This window comes from Barbus barbus (assembly GCF_936440315.1).
Source record: "Barbus barbus genome assembly, chromosome: 9".
Classification (NCBI taxonomy): domain Eukaryota; kingdom Metazoa; phylum Chordata; class Actinopteri; order Cypriniformes; family Cyprinidae; genus Barbus; species Barbus barbus.
The window spans coordinates 25301216-25315920 of record NC_136737.1 but is presented as its reverse complement, the minus strand read 5'-3'; the positions used below and the strand labels follow the sequence as shown (position 1 = coordinate 25315920).

The 14705-nt window shown below is 39.1% G+C and overlaps 1 pseudogene across 1 annotated transcript in view; it reads right to left on the bottom strand.

Moving 5' to 3' along the window:
* Positions 1 to 4083: 4083 nt before the first annotated feature.
* LOC306875500 (poly(rC)-binding protein 4-like) overlaps positions 4084 to 14705 on the bottom strand; it is a 90465-nt pseudogene continuing 79843 nt past the window's right edge. Inside the window, exons 10-14 of the transcript in view lie at positions 13384 to 13425; positions 13083 to 13161; positions 11032 to 11087; positions 7975 to 8144; positions 4084 to 6203 (exon numbers count right to left, since the gene is read on the bottom strand). The product of the transcript in view is annotated as a poly(rC)-binding protein 4-like (transcript). The remainder of the gene's footprint in view (positions 6204 to 7974; positions 8145 to 11031; positions 11088 to 13082; positions 13162 to 13383; positions 13426 to 14705) is intronic.

The window sequence follows — 14705 nt, the reverse complement described above, 5'->3', positions numbered from 1 at the left end:
GGGCTGTGTGCTCAACGGACCGTCGTGAATGAGTGCGAGGGACCGACTCCTCTCACGAGACGAATATTTAATCACTTAACACGCAGACCTCTGGCATTAGATTGTCTGTGCTGAAAACCCTCATTGTGGCTGATTGTAGGATTGCTGTGTAAGTTTCAGATCTGCCGGTGTGACTCACTCTCATAGACGCGTAATTACAGGGACTAAAAACCAACCCAAGCGCCTTTTGTGATGCCACGTCCATCCATATAATAGTTACAACTGCATTCACTTGAACATGTATAGTATTTTCTGTTGAGACAGGAAGTATGGGCTGAATATGGTTGGAGGTCTCCAGGAAAGTCTTTATGTTATGTCACAGCTGTGAATCGTCATTTACTACTTGATGTTGCTGGGGAAGTAGGTGGTAATAAAAAGTTTTTTGTCATAAAATTTAATAATTAGGCCTAAAACATTGTGGAAATTGTGAATATGCATCTCTTTAAGTTTATAAGTTTGAAAAGTAAGTTTACTTTTTTGGCAGCTCATTACATAAACTGTCAGATTCTCCTTGGCTCATGAATATTAACTACATTATTGGTGGGGCTGTTTGTTTGCCTGGCCAATCTAAGATGAGGGGAGTGGTCATTATTTTTGCCGTTCTGTTCTGGTGCTACAGAAATTACACACTTTGCTTTTAAAATATAAGATTATGGGCCAAAAAGTTGGTAGATGTGACTTTTTAAAAAAAGACTTGCTAATATACTACAACTTGATAATGAAGGGCTGTTGTTAGCTTAAAACAAATTCAAAGTGAACTGAAATAAACCTGAAATAGATATCAGATGAAAACCCTGTAAGAAAATACTGAAACTGAAATAAACAAATGAAGTGCTTAAGCTACTGAAATTAAAAATGAAATAAATATATAGATACACACACAAACAAACACAAAAGCACATAAATCTTACCGATCTCCTTGCTACATTGCTGGACCTGGGAACATCTCAGTTGTGTTGCTGTCTATGGAGGGTCAGAGAGCTCTCAGATTTCATCACAAATATCTTAATTTGTGTTCCGAAGATGAATAATGGTTTTACGGGTTTGGAACGACATGAGGGTGAGTAAATAATCACATCATTTTCATTTTTGGGTGAACTATCCCTTTAAGCTAAAAGTAAAATGAAAACGGCAAATATAAGAATAAAACTTGATTCTAAATACTATAATATTAATACTGTAACAACTCTGCCAAAGGCAAATCCAGGCCAAGGTGTATAGGGGAAATAATCTAATCTATCATTTCAAGAAGTTTGTCGTGATGGAAAGTGGATATTTTGTTTGGCCGGTTAATAAGAGATGAACTTGCAGTTTTTTCTTTCTCCATCTTTCTTATTACCTTCCAAATATTTTACAGGCTTTCACATTGCCTCTGGGGAAGGTCACAGTGGCCCTAAATAATTCTGAATAACTTTAGGCTACAAATACACTCTAGTTCTGTTTAATGGGGTGAGATGTATTTCACTTTCCTCTGAATTCAATTCCAATTTGATGTTTTTTTACCCCAAGTACATGGCACAGAGCATGTGCTTTAATTCGCATGCCAAGCCCACCGGTGTTCAGCGCCCACCACGGCCAAATGGCCATCACCATATAATTACTGGCTTCCGTTTCCAACTGCTTTGTCTGTGGATTGTCTTTAATTGTTGGTAAATTGCAATTATTATTCCACTCAATGGGTGTAGGATGTTATCGTTGCATAATTACTCTTGTAAAGTATCCGTCTCAGGCCGTGGACAGTCGACATCAATGCAGGACACTAAACTTGGTGGGTTTTTTTGCGCAAGATGTCACGGATTGTCTCACGTGGGCATCGGTGAGCTCCTTTGTGAGAGATGTAGACTGTGTTTAGGCTGTCATTACACACACACCCACCCGTTCGGGACAGAAAACCCCGCCTGTAAGAACTTGTTTGTGTTTGAGCAGCTGCTGCGAGGTGCAAGCTTTATTCATAGACTGCTTTCATCTCTGGCGTCGTTGCATTTGGCGGCGTGATGGCAAACCACCATGGGCGGCACTCTCGGCCCAGGTTACAAAGATAGAAAGGGCGGCTGATGTGTCAGCATGTTATTATAGCGGAGTTTGTTTATTATACACATGAATTTTGGTTATTGCTATTGAGATTCAGCTGTACTAGTCTCAAGGGGCTTTTCCTCAGAAATGAAAATACACCGTCTGCACTGAGTGACACAACAGAGACTTGTTCAAACAAAAGTGGGATGTCTTATTTTAGACTGCTTATTTTAACAGCCCACTGCGCGATGGCTTTTTAATTCGCTTTTGAGAGGATGCTAACCTTGTAAAAATGCAATGTCAATGTTGACAGAACAGGCAAATCTTCTAATGACTGTGTGTTGGCATAGACTGCATAATGAATGCAGAGAAAAGCTGATTTGAAGATTTGATTTTGAACATAAGCATATTAACCTTTCATGACAGATGTGGCGTGAGATTAATGAAGGTATATGCATCTGGTGAAGCAGATATTTTGAAGAATGTTGGAAACCAAACAGCTGATGGTAGCCATTGACTTCCTTAATATGAAAAAAATACTTCAAAATTTATATTTTTTGTTCAACAGGAAATAGAAATTCATACTGGTGTGTAACAATGTGAGGGTTAGTAAATGATGGCAAAATTTTCATTTATGGGTGAAATATCCCTTTAAACACACCAAAAAAATGTTTAATAGGCAAAATAGTGAAGAACTACATCAAAAGAGTGACTGTCTGATTTCATGGTACGTTCCTCAAACTGTTACTTTTTTGTATATGAATATTTTGCATTGAAGTTGCAATGGAATGTATGTAGCCACATACAGCAATATATTGATGTAATATAAGTGAAATGAATTATCAGAAAGGCAAACTGAAGCAATCTGAATGTGATCGAAATGTCAGCTTACAGTCAATCTTAAGAAAGTGGTGCAGTTTAAAGGGAGATTTCGCCCAAAAAGTTAAATTCTGTCATTAATTACTAATTTTTGTGTTGTTTCAAACCCATAAGACCCTCGTTCATCTTCAAAACACAAATTAAGATATTTTTGATGAAATCTGAGAGCTGACCCTCTATAGACAGCAACGTGACATGGACTATTTTAGATATGTCTTTACTACATTTTTGGGCCTTGAACGTGTCAGTTGCATTGTTGTCACTGCAGGGTCAGAAAGCTTTTGGATTTCATGAAAAAATATCTAAATTTGTGTTCCAAAGATGAACAAAGGTCTTACAGGCTTGAAACGAAAGGATGATGAGTAATTAATGACAGAATTTAAAGTTTTGGGTGAAATATCTCTTAAAGCAGACAAAATGATTGGAGAAGTATGGCATGCATTAGAGAGAAGTCTGTTGTTTCATACGATCAAATTAACAACATTTTGATTAAAAATGACAAGGTCAAAAAAAAAACATTTTTAAAATGAAACCTGCATAGAAGAATTGTTCCCTATAAGATCTGTAAGATGCATTTTGAAAATATATGAATTTCTATTTCATGCTTAACATACATAGTTTTAATACCTATAAGCAATTATTGTGTTTGAGGTTTCATATTACTTTCTGAAGTCTGATTTAATTATGTCAATCAGTCTTGTTTTTTTTTTGCTTTGAATCAAAGTTTGGTCAGCTTCAACTCTTCAAATTTGATTTAGAAGAAAATGACTGTAAAGAAAATTAATATTGCTTGTCTTATATTACTGTTGCTGCCATTTTATGCAAGCAACATCGCACTGGAGGTCATAAAGCACACTGATTTTACCATAGTTAAGGGGCTTTGTGTCATGACAAACCTTATTAACAGCCCTTACCCATGATAAAATCGCTGCAATATAATGGCCTTGAGTGGATTATTGCTTTAATAAAACACACATTGTACCTTAGGGCTTAGTTTTAATTCCTTGTTTATTTGAGGTGTTAAGTTCAAACGCTTTTCAGGTCTAAACTTCCTATTTAAAAAAAAAAGACTGAATTGTTAATCATTCACACACTCAGCTATTAATGTTTTTTCATTTCACGCAGCTGAGAAAGAACAAAAGAGACTGGATTATGTTAATACAGTATTGTTTTTATTCATTTGTATGGCATTGCATTTATCCCAAGGCTGACAAAGGAAACCTCATGTGAATCCATAAACCAGACCTTAGATAATTCAAGCATCTGAACAGTTTTTGAACCATGTCCGGCTATCGTGGAATTATCGCGGTGAAGTGTGACAGTGTTTATCATAGCCACACTGTGTCGTATAGTGTGTGAAACGGTGGTTATGTGTTAGGCTTTGGAATGGGAAATATGGATATAATAGAACATATATATTTATGTATATATATTATACATAGCATGGTTCATAAATTCGAGAGCATCATTGTCTTTGTCTTGGGTTCCGCCTTTGCCGATAGCCCTTTGCCAACGGTGGTTTATTTAGGGCCATCTATGAAGCATGACATAGGATACCTCGCTGAACCGCCCCCGAGATGTTTTGCATAGACGCAAGTTAAATTCATGCAAATGAGTATGGGAAAGACGTTTGCGAAGATGTAAATAAAACAAATTATGCTAAAGAAAAAAAATGACAAACACGAGTCAAGGTTACACTACATCTACCAAGTGAATGAATCGTGTGAGTGGTCACATTCCATTTTTAGGACTCTAGGTTTAGAAAAATAAGTGTGATTATTTCTATTTTTTTTTTTTTAAGAGAAAAAAGGTCAGTCCACATAATATACTCTGTGATCGAGCATAATGATTACTGTAGCTACACTTGAAGCATGTTTATGTGTGGGTCTGCTATATGGGTATATTTTAGTATTTTCAAACCAATATTGCTCTTCTGCAACACTGCCTATTTTTAGCGCCATCGACAAAGAGACCTATGCATTAGCTATCTTTGCTAGTGTGAGGGGCCAAGTCAACATGCAGCATTAGTCTCTGACAAGGGCAGTCACCATGCGTAGTAGTCATTTTATGCCATTAGAAATGGTGAAAGAACCCCCCTGAAATGATATTGTCCATACTCTGCCATGGCTAGCCAAAGTTTTGAAATGAATTTGCTAGCCGTTTCGTATTTGGGTATTTAATCACACCAGAATTCACCGTGGCACCATACACTTCCCATAGAAAGTAAAGAAACTCACTACTTAAACAACTGTCTTGTTCGTGGTTACTTAGACGTGGCTTTTTCAGGATGTATGTAACCATGATCGAATGGAAGAAATTTGAAAATATATATTTTTTTCACCTGTAGCCGTTACAGAAAACAAACATTGACTGTAAAAGAAACACTACGCACAATAAATAAAATAAATAACATTTCAAAACGAATGTGAACAAAACGTAAAAATGTAACACAAAAGCAAGGTTTAGATCTGTTGTCATTTTTAAAAACATTCCCTTTTTTTCATATTTTGTTTTAATACATCATTTAAAGATTTCTAAAAACATCAGGAAGTTGTATACAGAAGCATTCACAGACATCATTGTATAAAAGCTGATACATAAGAGATTAGCATCAGTCAACAGTGTTCTACGTTATAAACTCTTTGCGGGAATATTTTGTTATTATCAATAAATAAGAGCAGACAATAAACGTGTGTAAAGATTTTGGGAAAATAGGAGATTAGGAATAGTCTATGGCTTTTGCGGCTACCTCAGCCAAAAAAAAACAAAAAGTAATTAAAGTTTATGCCATTATTTTCCTACAGTTTTTTCAGGACAAGCTACTAAACCAAAAAAGAAAATAAGTTGGTACTGTCTGTTTCTACACCGCTACATCAGGCTAGAAGAGAAGAACCCTCAAAGTATTCCTCTCTCGGAAACAAAGGAGGTACTCGGTAGTTCCTCTTCAGTAGGGCGCAAACTTCTGTCTCTCTGGTTTCTTGATGCCATTGGCGGAGGAGATCTTGGCGGTGTAGGAGGCCAAGGTGCCATGGGCAGCAGCTGAAGCAGCAGGGGCCGAGAGTGCCAGGAAGGGGATGGATTTGATTCCCAGGAGGCTGGAGAGGGGGAGGGTATAGGGGGCGCCCAAGATTGGAGCGTGGGGAAGGCCGCCCATCGCTGCCAGGGCTGCGGCAGAGGACGATGCATGGGGAGCAGTCTGGGTGAAGCTCATGTTGAGGTCTACAGGGGTCGACATGGAGGAGGACTGGGCAGTGGATTTGGCGGTCTCTAAACTGTACGAGGGAGGGAAGGAAGGAGGTGGAGGACAGGAGGGTGGAGGGACAAGGGAGGGGAGCCAGATGGAGAAGGGTTAGAAGGTTAAATAAAAGACATGTTAAACAAAAATTGAGAGAAATAAAAAAAGAATCAATAAACAGAAACAAAAAATCATAAGAAAGGTGTGTTTTGCTGGTGGTTGCAACAGATTATTTGAGGGGGGACCTTGGCACTCATGGGAAAGGAGCTGTTTAATTCAGGGTGATGGCTTGGGTAGGGGCTTTGGGAAAAGAAACAAAATGATTTCAATTTCAGTAGCATTTCCTTTATCTTTTATCAAGTCGTCACAAAGATGCATTTGCACTGAGTACCATGTTGACAAATGCATGTAATCAAATGCGCTCTGCCATTAAATTATATATCGAGGGCGTATAACTGATTTCTCAGGACATTATCAAGTATGGGGTGTGTTCAATATGCAGAACGCTCTGATGCAATGCATTGAAACGAGACGTCTGTCTCGGAGGAAGTATTCTTCGAGAGTGACACTGATTGAGGGTGACGTCTCCAGACTTCATCCAGGACATGAATAATCATGTTTGATTTTTAATGTCTTGATGGAGCTGACTCATTAAGGATGTATTCTGACGCTAGAGTGCCTTCGGTTGCTCTGGGATCGGCGTTTGTTGCCGTCACTTGTCAAAAATCAAACTGATAGGAATTCAACTGATGAGAAACCACTAAAATCAATAATATTAAGACCGAAACAAAACAACAAAAGCCTTCCCAAAACCAACGTAGTAATTTTCCCATGCAGGATGCCTGAGTAACATATTTCAAATAAAACAAATTAGGGGCTTCTCAGAGTGAGTTTGACATTCTGCACCGGTCTGCTTGTTGAACACACCTGAGACAAGCATAAATATTTAATTCAAGACCCAATTATTGCTCTCTTGTCAACCTGCTGAGACATAATATGCTAGAAGAATTCATATATTATTTTGCACATGACACTGCATCTGTTAGAAATCTTAGTTTCTTTGCTAGCCAGTACAGAAATGCAGGAATAAAGAAAGAAGCCACTCATTTGGAGTGGGGTCCAATTCTGTTTCCTCATTATTATTCATTAATTCATATGCTCGGGTCCACAGAATAAATTCTAGGTGTCTTTTTGTTACTGACTTGAACTTTACCAACAAGATTGGTTTGAATTGTCCAGATTTATTATAAGTGTTTTGACAATTCCTTATGTTAATTGAACTGACGTTAGAATAATTTTTATAAGCCTGGGTAAAGAACAGAACTATTAATTTTGTTACATTAGCAAATTAAATTTTGCCCCAGCATTGATGGAGGAGTGTCCGCTGAGGAACTGAGCTGTCAGGAATTTACTGCTTTCTTGCCTGACACAACATTTGATCAAATTGCAACCACATAGATCTTGTGGGATAAAATTACATTATGTCTATGAGGCAACCAAAATACTCTGCCTTTAAGCTCTAACAAGCTTCTGGCTTGAAACTTGGCCAATTAATCCCTCAGCCTGGCTTCTCCCTACCACATCTCCTGGCTTTGTATTTGTGCAATGCTTTTACTCAAGAGTGCTTCTTTTGGCCAGCAAACTGGACTGGAAAGACCCCTGATTGAAAATTCCCAGAGGTTTTGTCAGGGTATCCTACTTCAGGGCCATCTACAGCATTATGGTGTAAATTATGCCATATAAACATATGCAGTAGTCAAGTTTAAACACCCTAGATCTGTTACGATGGAATGGCTTCCAGTGCTTACCAGGATGTGATTAGATACTGGGCCAAGTTGATGCTGATTGGGGAGCCTGTGATGGTGACGTGTCGGTCACTAGTGCTGTCCAGCTGACTGCCGATCTTGATCTGAGCCCCTGACACCTGGCGGATCTCGTTGATTTTTGTACCCTGTCTGCCGATTATTGAACCAATCAGCTGTGAGGAAAGAAAAGACCAATCAGTTATATATAAAAAAGACAGGGGTGTCCAATCCAGCCAAAGTCCATACACCTGCCTGGAGGTTTCTAGAAATCCTGAAGACCTTGACTAGCTGGTTCAAGTGTGTTTAATTGGGGTTGGAGCTAAACTCTGCAGGACAGTGGTCCTCCGGGAACAGGATAGGACACCACTGTTCATGGTGCATATTGCAACATAAACGTTATGAGAGCCTAGCCAGTTTAAAGAAAACTAAAATTGTGTTGCTCAGATTCTACGTCAGGATAATTTCCCTGGAGCTTGGTCAACTGCAATCCAGAAATTCATAAAACATGGCATGCACTTGGTCCTATTGATTTCAGGGACAGTATTTGCACTCTAATGCTTCCTTATGACAAACACTCCAATCTCCCTTTGTGTGCATGTCATCATGGTTGACTCTGATGTGCTGGTTTGTTGTGTTTGTTCATCTGGACCTAAGATGACAAGGCGGTGTCTGTGCATGGCATTGTCTTTATAACAAGCATCTGCTAATATTTCTGCAGAGGCAGACGGTAGGTTTAAACCAACAGCAGGTGGTGAACTAATTCATCCTACTGTGGCAGCATCAAGTGTTTTTTTTTTTTTTTTTTGAGGCCATCCAACATACCAAAAACCTACTGTATGAATCCAGATTACTGTACCTTCTGCAGAACGTGTCCACAGCTTGAAGGAAGTGGACCAAGGGAGTTAGGTGACCTTAGGGCTTGGTTTCAAGCTTAGACAATGATAAAGTGGAGTGACCCCAACTGGGATGAGTTAATGGTTTGTCATTCAAATGACTGACAGCTTGTTTTTGTCCACTCTGCATCCCAGCCCCCAACCCTCACTTTGAGTGTGAGTTGGATTGTGTGAGCAAGAATTGCTCCACAAAGCATTCCTTTCCTCACGAGTCATATGAACGTCAAAGCTCCTGATTCGTCGCACCACTCTCCCTGGTGCCCAGGGGCTATTAATGGCTCAGCTGATTGTGGCTAAGTGCTTATAGTCGACCGCTAGGTCTCACTGCCACCCTGACATAGAGGATTCCAGCATGTTCTCTGCACTGCACCACATATTTGCCCACTGATATCCTTCATTTTTTAAACACTATGAATTATCCATCCTCCAGCAACATATCAACGAAACAAAGTATCGACACCCACACACCCTCCTCCAACTGTCAAGTTTACCAGTTCCAAATAAAAACTTATGTTTTATTGATTTATTTGTATCCATTGAAATCAAGGTGCATGCTTGGGGTCAAATCTGTCCGAAGCGAGAGACAGGTATGTATACCCTACGAAAGCTGAAGACAGGTCTATTTTAAGGGAATCTACTTCTCAGGTCTTAGTTCTGAAAGTATGGGGAGCATGAACACATTTCCTGCCAGCTAAAACTGGTATCGCTGATGGTCGTGTCCACCTCTCACAGGGCAGTCTCCACATCCACTCCCACTGCTGTGCTCTACAGCACTGCTCTGATCCCAATCTAATTGCGACGCGTTTCTACTGATTTAGAGGGATGGTTCACCATGGAGAAACTGCTCCTCTATAGAGAGAAACCTGATTGCGAATGATAAACAACTTAGTCTGCCAGGCGTTTGATGTCGCCTCGCCTTGGAATTGCAACGCTGTAAGGGAATTTCAATAATTTCCATTGCTCTGTTTATGGCTTTACACAGGAATATGAATGTACAAGCATGCTAAATTAGCCCTTGATTGGAAAAATGGGTGAAGTTTTTTTTAAGTTTACATAGAAATTACTAGAAATGAGGTCTAGCACCTAATGAATGCATTCAGGAAGTCAAGATATATTTGAAGTTGGGGTCAATGTGATAATAGCTGGGTTCTTGTTCATGTGTATCAAGGTAGTCAATGACTTTGCTTGTACAGAATCACTCTAGATAATGCATCCACTCAGTCATTACAGCTGCACAAGAAATAAAAAATGCTGATGTAAGCACTATGCAAGCTTCACACTCATTTGAATAAGAGCACTTTGCTTGCATAACTAAAATATTTCTCAAATTTCAGGGCATATTCTAAGAATAATTGTTGAAACGATCACTAGATTTACTGACAACACAAAATTAATAAGTAGTAGTTCACATAGGACACGCAGTGACTTTTTAGAAGACAAACTGTGTTTAACTGGTGTGAGACAGTGAGATAATGGGAAAAGTCAGACATACAAACTTATGTGAACAACACCGTTTTACTAAAAATTGCTGCCTTAATTGTAGATTATTACTAGTTGGGCATGATGGCTTAAAATAACAAAACAATTGGAGCTGAATGTATGTATTGAATCCACGGCTGGGCCCTTGGCCAGTCGATTAATCCTGTGATCTCAGGGAGACTTGGAGGCGAGGGGGAGCCTCAGTCAGAAGGCATGAAGGGAACGTCCCATTGGCCCCCGGGGTGCGGGGTCTGCACCACAACCTAGAGCTCTGACAAAAGGTTCTGGCTTTATTTACCGTCTCTGTTTTGACAGCAGAGAAGTGCTAAGCATGTCAGACGCCATGACAGGATTGAACTAGATCTTGTGAAGCTCTTCTAGCAGAACAGGGGGTGGACAGATAAAAAGACAAGTCAGTGTGTTTGAAAGAAAAGTTTCAGGATTTCTGTATGGCCAAAGTGTACCATGAGAGGTGCTCTTTAAAAAAAATCCCAAAAAACGGACTTTCTAGAAAAAGCACTTACTTAAGTCTAAAACAAAGATCGGACCGTCCTCAAAGATTTAATAATGTCTTCACATAGAACAAACATAATTAAGCATTATTACTAAAGCAAAAGTGCTATTGTACAGAATATCAGTGAGTAACATGAGTAATGTGATACTTGCAAAAAGACATTTTTGCACTTACGTCATTTGGAATGAGAAGTTCTTGTGATGCTGTCTGGGAACTGGACTCCATGCCTGCTGGAAGAGGAATAGGTACCAAGTTAACAAACCATAAGACAATTCACTGTTTGCTTTCTTCATTCTCTCCCTTTCTTTTTGTTCAGCATTTGTGTTCTTCTAAATTTGGCAGAAGCTCCTCTGAACTTATGTGGACAACAGTAATCTTAGGATGTGTCATTTTCACCGATCATGCACAGCGCATTTTCTTTCTCCCTTTACTCTTTTGTATGTTCATTGTAAATAACAACCTAAAGGAAGAGCAGTGAAATAGTTCAGGTTTATTCTACACTGATACGATGAAGTTACAGCCCAAAACCAATTCTGACTCGTTCAGACTATTCAAAAAAGCAAGGATTGTACCAAATCAGCAGCATCAAACCAAATCACAATCTGTTTAATTGGATCAACATAGAAACAGTAGCTCAACTAATGGCATGGGTTTGGGGAGGGACTGAAATTGCTTTTCAATTTATATCAAGTATGATATATCATATATATATATTTATATTATAATTTAATTATATATGGTGTGTAAATCATAAAGGTTCTTTATCCTTGCATCCTGGGAAAAACAAAAACAAACAAACAGGTTATACCAGCCCAAAGTGGTCAAGCGGTTTCTGAACATGGTTAAACAGCTCAAGTCCCCATTAGCTTAGTCAGAGTGGTTAACCAGGATACCCTCAGCCCTCGTATCCCGATAATCACTAGTCCAACTGATCAACCACTTAGACTAGGTTACCTCACAAACTACTAAATGTTTAACCCTTTTAAATTGGTTTACCATAAAAGAGCCTCTTAGCTTGATCATAGGCCAAAACCAAAGCCTGTCGATCAACATTATGCCGCTAATGCTCTGTAGAGATTAAATTGTATATAACCCAGAATATTCCTTTAAGCGTTCTGCTATCTATTAGCATGATGCTGTCACCTAACCGCTAATAACAGGCACAGAGCTAGCCTGTTTCTCTTTCCATCTACTTCCTGTCTCAGCAGGAGGTCCAGACCCATCAGTGCCTCCCAACCCAACAGGGGCCTATTTAATAGGCTGAAACATTGCCTTGACTGATGAGCTTTTTACCTCATTCGACATAATCGAATTCCCCAGCCATATCATGATAGGATGTGCTCTTGTAGTTTTAGCGGCAGGGGGCAACTATTACATTTGTTTCGACCACTCAATTCCTCAATTCACTTTTTGATTCTCACATTTGCTCCAAAAGTGCTTATTTACGCAATATTCAATAGTCTGTTGGCTTTAGAGGGCCTACACAACAAAACCTTTGGAAAATGTTGGGAAACACCATACAACTTGAAAGACATAACCTGGAATAACCTGGGGTGGCTGTATAATTGGATGTCTGGTTCTGTGCAAGGAAAAAAAAGTGAAAGAGCAAGAAAAGATGAGAGTCCCTCCTTTTTCTTTAGCTGGACATTTGTCATGTCTCTGAGAAGCCCCAGGAGCTGACTGTGGAGCCTTGTAAAGGTTGGCCCCATTTTTGCAGCTGTAATCTGCATGTGCCGTATGCTCCATGGAGTTCAGGTGTATTACCTTGAACTTGGGTGGCCTCTGGGTCTCTGGGAGGTCTGTTTGATTCCATCTACTTAAACTTGAGTTCTCAGGTGGAATTGTGTTACATCCACGCTCACTGTACAAGGAGATTTAGCACTGCTAAAGCAGTGCTTCTGTATAAATATAAGGTGTTTTTCGCACTAGAGTTCTCTCTATTAGAAATTTAGATCGATCAAAAGAAGACAAAAAATTAACATTTTTAAATTGGAAAAAGAACCTACTTTTTGCATTCACACTGTTCCTGGCCTTTGAAAACATAACCAGACCACTTCTACACCATATTCCAGTGAACAATTTAAAACGGGAATCCTGCTTGTGTGACCAAGGTGGCAACAAGCTGATTACAGTCTAAGCCACTGTCTAACCCATAATTTCTGTGATCTGCCCCCATCCCACCCATTATCTTCCTCTTCAAAGAGACTCAGATTGGCAAAACATACCAGGCATAACTGGGGTGGCTGTTGGTTGTGCTATGGGGGCAAGACCCTGCTGCATGGACAACTGGTGCAACTTGGCCAACTGAGAAAAGAGAAAGAAAAATGGGAGGGAAAAGTCATTTCAATTGTATGAAAGGGTTTTATTATCAGAATACACAGCTGAGAATTGAACCATACTGTATAGTACATTCACAGTTGTAAAACAAGCTCATTTACTACAAACACACAATAAAAAAAACACTCAACTTATGGAAGTTATGCAGTATGAAGATGGTTTTCAGAAATTTTCTCTAAAGCTTCTTACCTCTGAGTGTGGAATGCCATATTGGTTTTGTACAGTAAAAGCCTGAAAAAGAAATGGTAACAAGTGTTAAAATTGAAAGATACACTTAGAACATATTAAATCATTCTTTATAAGCTCCTCATAACTATTTAACTCTTTCCCCACCATTGAAGGAATTTTTTGGCAATCCATGTTTTCACTGATTTACGGTAAGGGGTGCTATTATACATCTTCTACAGAATCTTTGGATCAGGAAACAAGCAGTAGAAGCTATCATCAAACATTTAACAGCATATAAATCAAAACTGCCTAATGTTATTGAAAGAAGTGTCGAACCCTCATAGAGGTACATAGCTTTTGCACACACTAAACATTGCTTTTCTCACAAAAAATAAACAGGTTACACATGCCATTTCATGCTGACTTTGGCTTCGGTATGTTAAACAACTATTGTGATTAGCTAACCACTTAACATGTGAAAACTACTAGTGTAGTTCACAGTTGTTCATTGAAGTGGGAAGATTATGAATGCGCGTTGATATGTAATTATTGGTATATATCTATACAAGATATAAACATACAAGCCTAGAGTTGTTTGCTGGTATTCTCTTTTCTGTTGGCTGATTTTAGAAGGTATTTTGGCACTTGTCAACTGGTCAGACCAGAACTAGGGGGTCTCTGACCCCTCTAGACCACCCTCCCACCTTTATAATTCAAAAACTTTCTAAAGGGGACAGATGTGAAACTAGACGATCTCTGAATCAAGGCTTCTTCATCAAAGAGAATGAGAAGCCAAATAGCCAGATGCAAAAGCTACAGAGAACGCTGTGTGCTGTTCCCAGAGGTTCTCTTGCATAAGCCTGTTTAAAAGTTTAAACACGTGGAAGAGAGATGGAGAGAGAGAGAAACCGAGGGAGGATAAAATGGAAAATAAAAAAGATCATTGATGCAGAAATGGCAGTCCATGTTGAGGAGCAACCCTAGTTTGTGTCTCTGGTATCCAAGTTAATGAAAATGATTGGTCACGGCTCTCAAGGCAAACATTGTTTAGGGGAAAAAAAACATGACCCTTCTTTGTCAGGACGGATTTAGCTCATCTCCGGAGGTGAGTTCAGAGTTTGCTACGTGACTGGCACCCCTACCCTTCAATGTCTCTGATAGGCTCCCATTTTGTTTTGCTATCTTTATGGTTTGTCCTCCTGATCCTTTTCAATTTGTGCTTAAAATGTTAAAAATACAGCTTGCTTGCTTCTATGGAGCACAAAAAAGGGGTTTTCAAACTAGAAGGTCAAGGACAAAATCGCAAATTAAGACACACACTATATTCCAAGACTTTTAAAGTA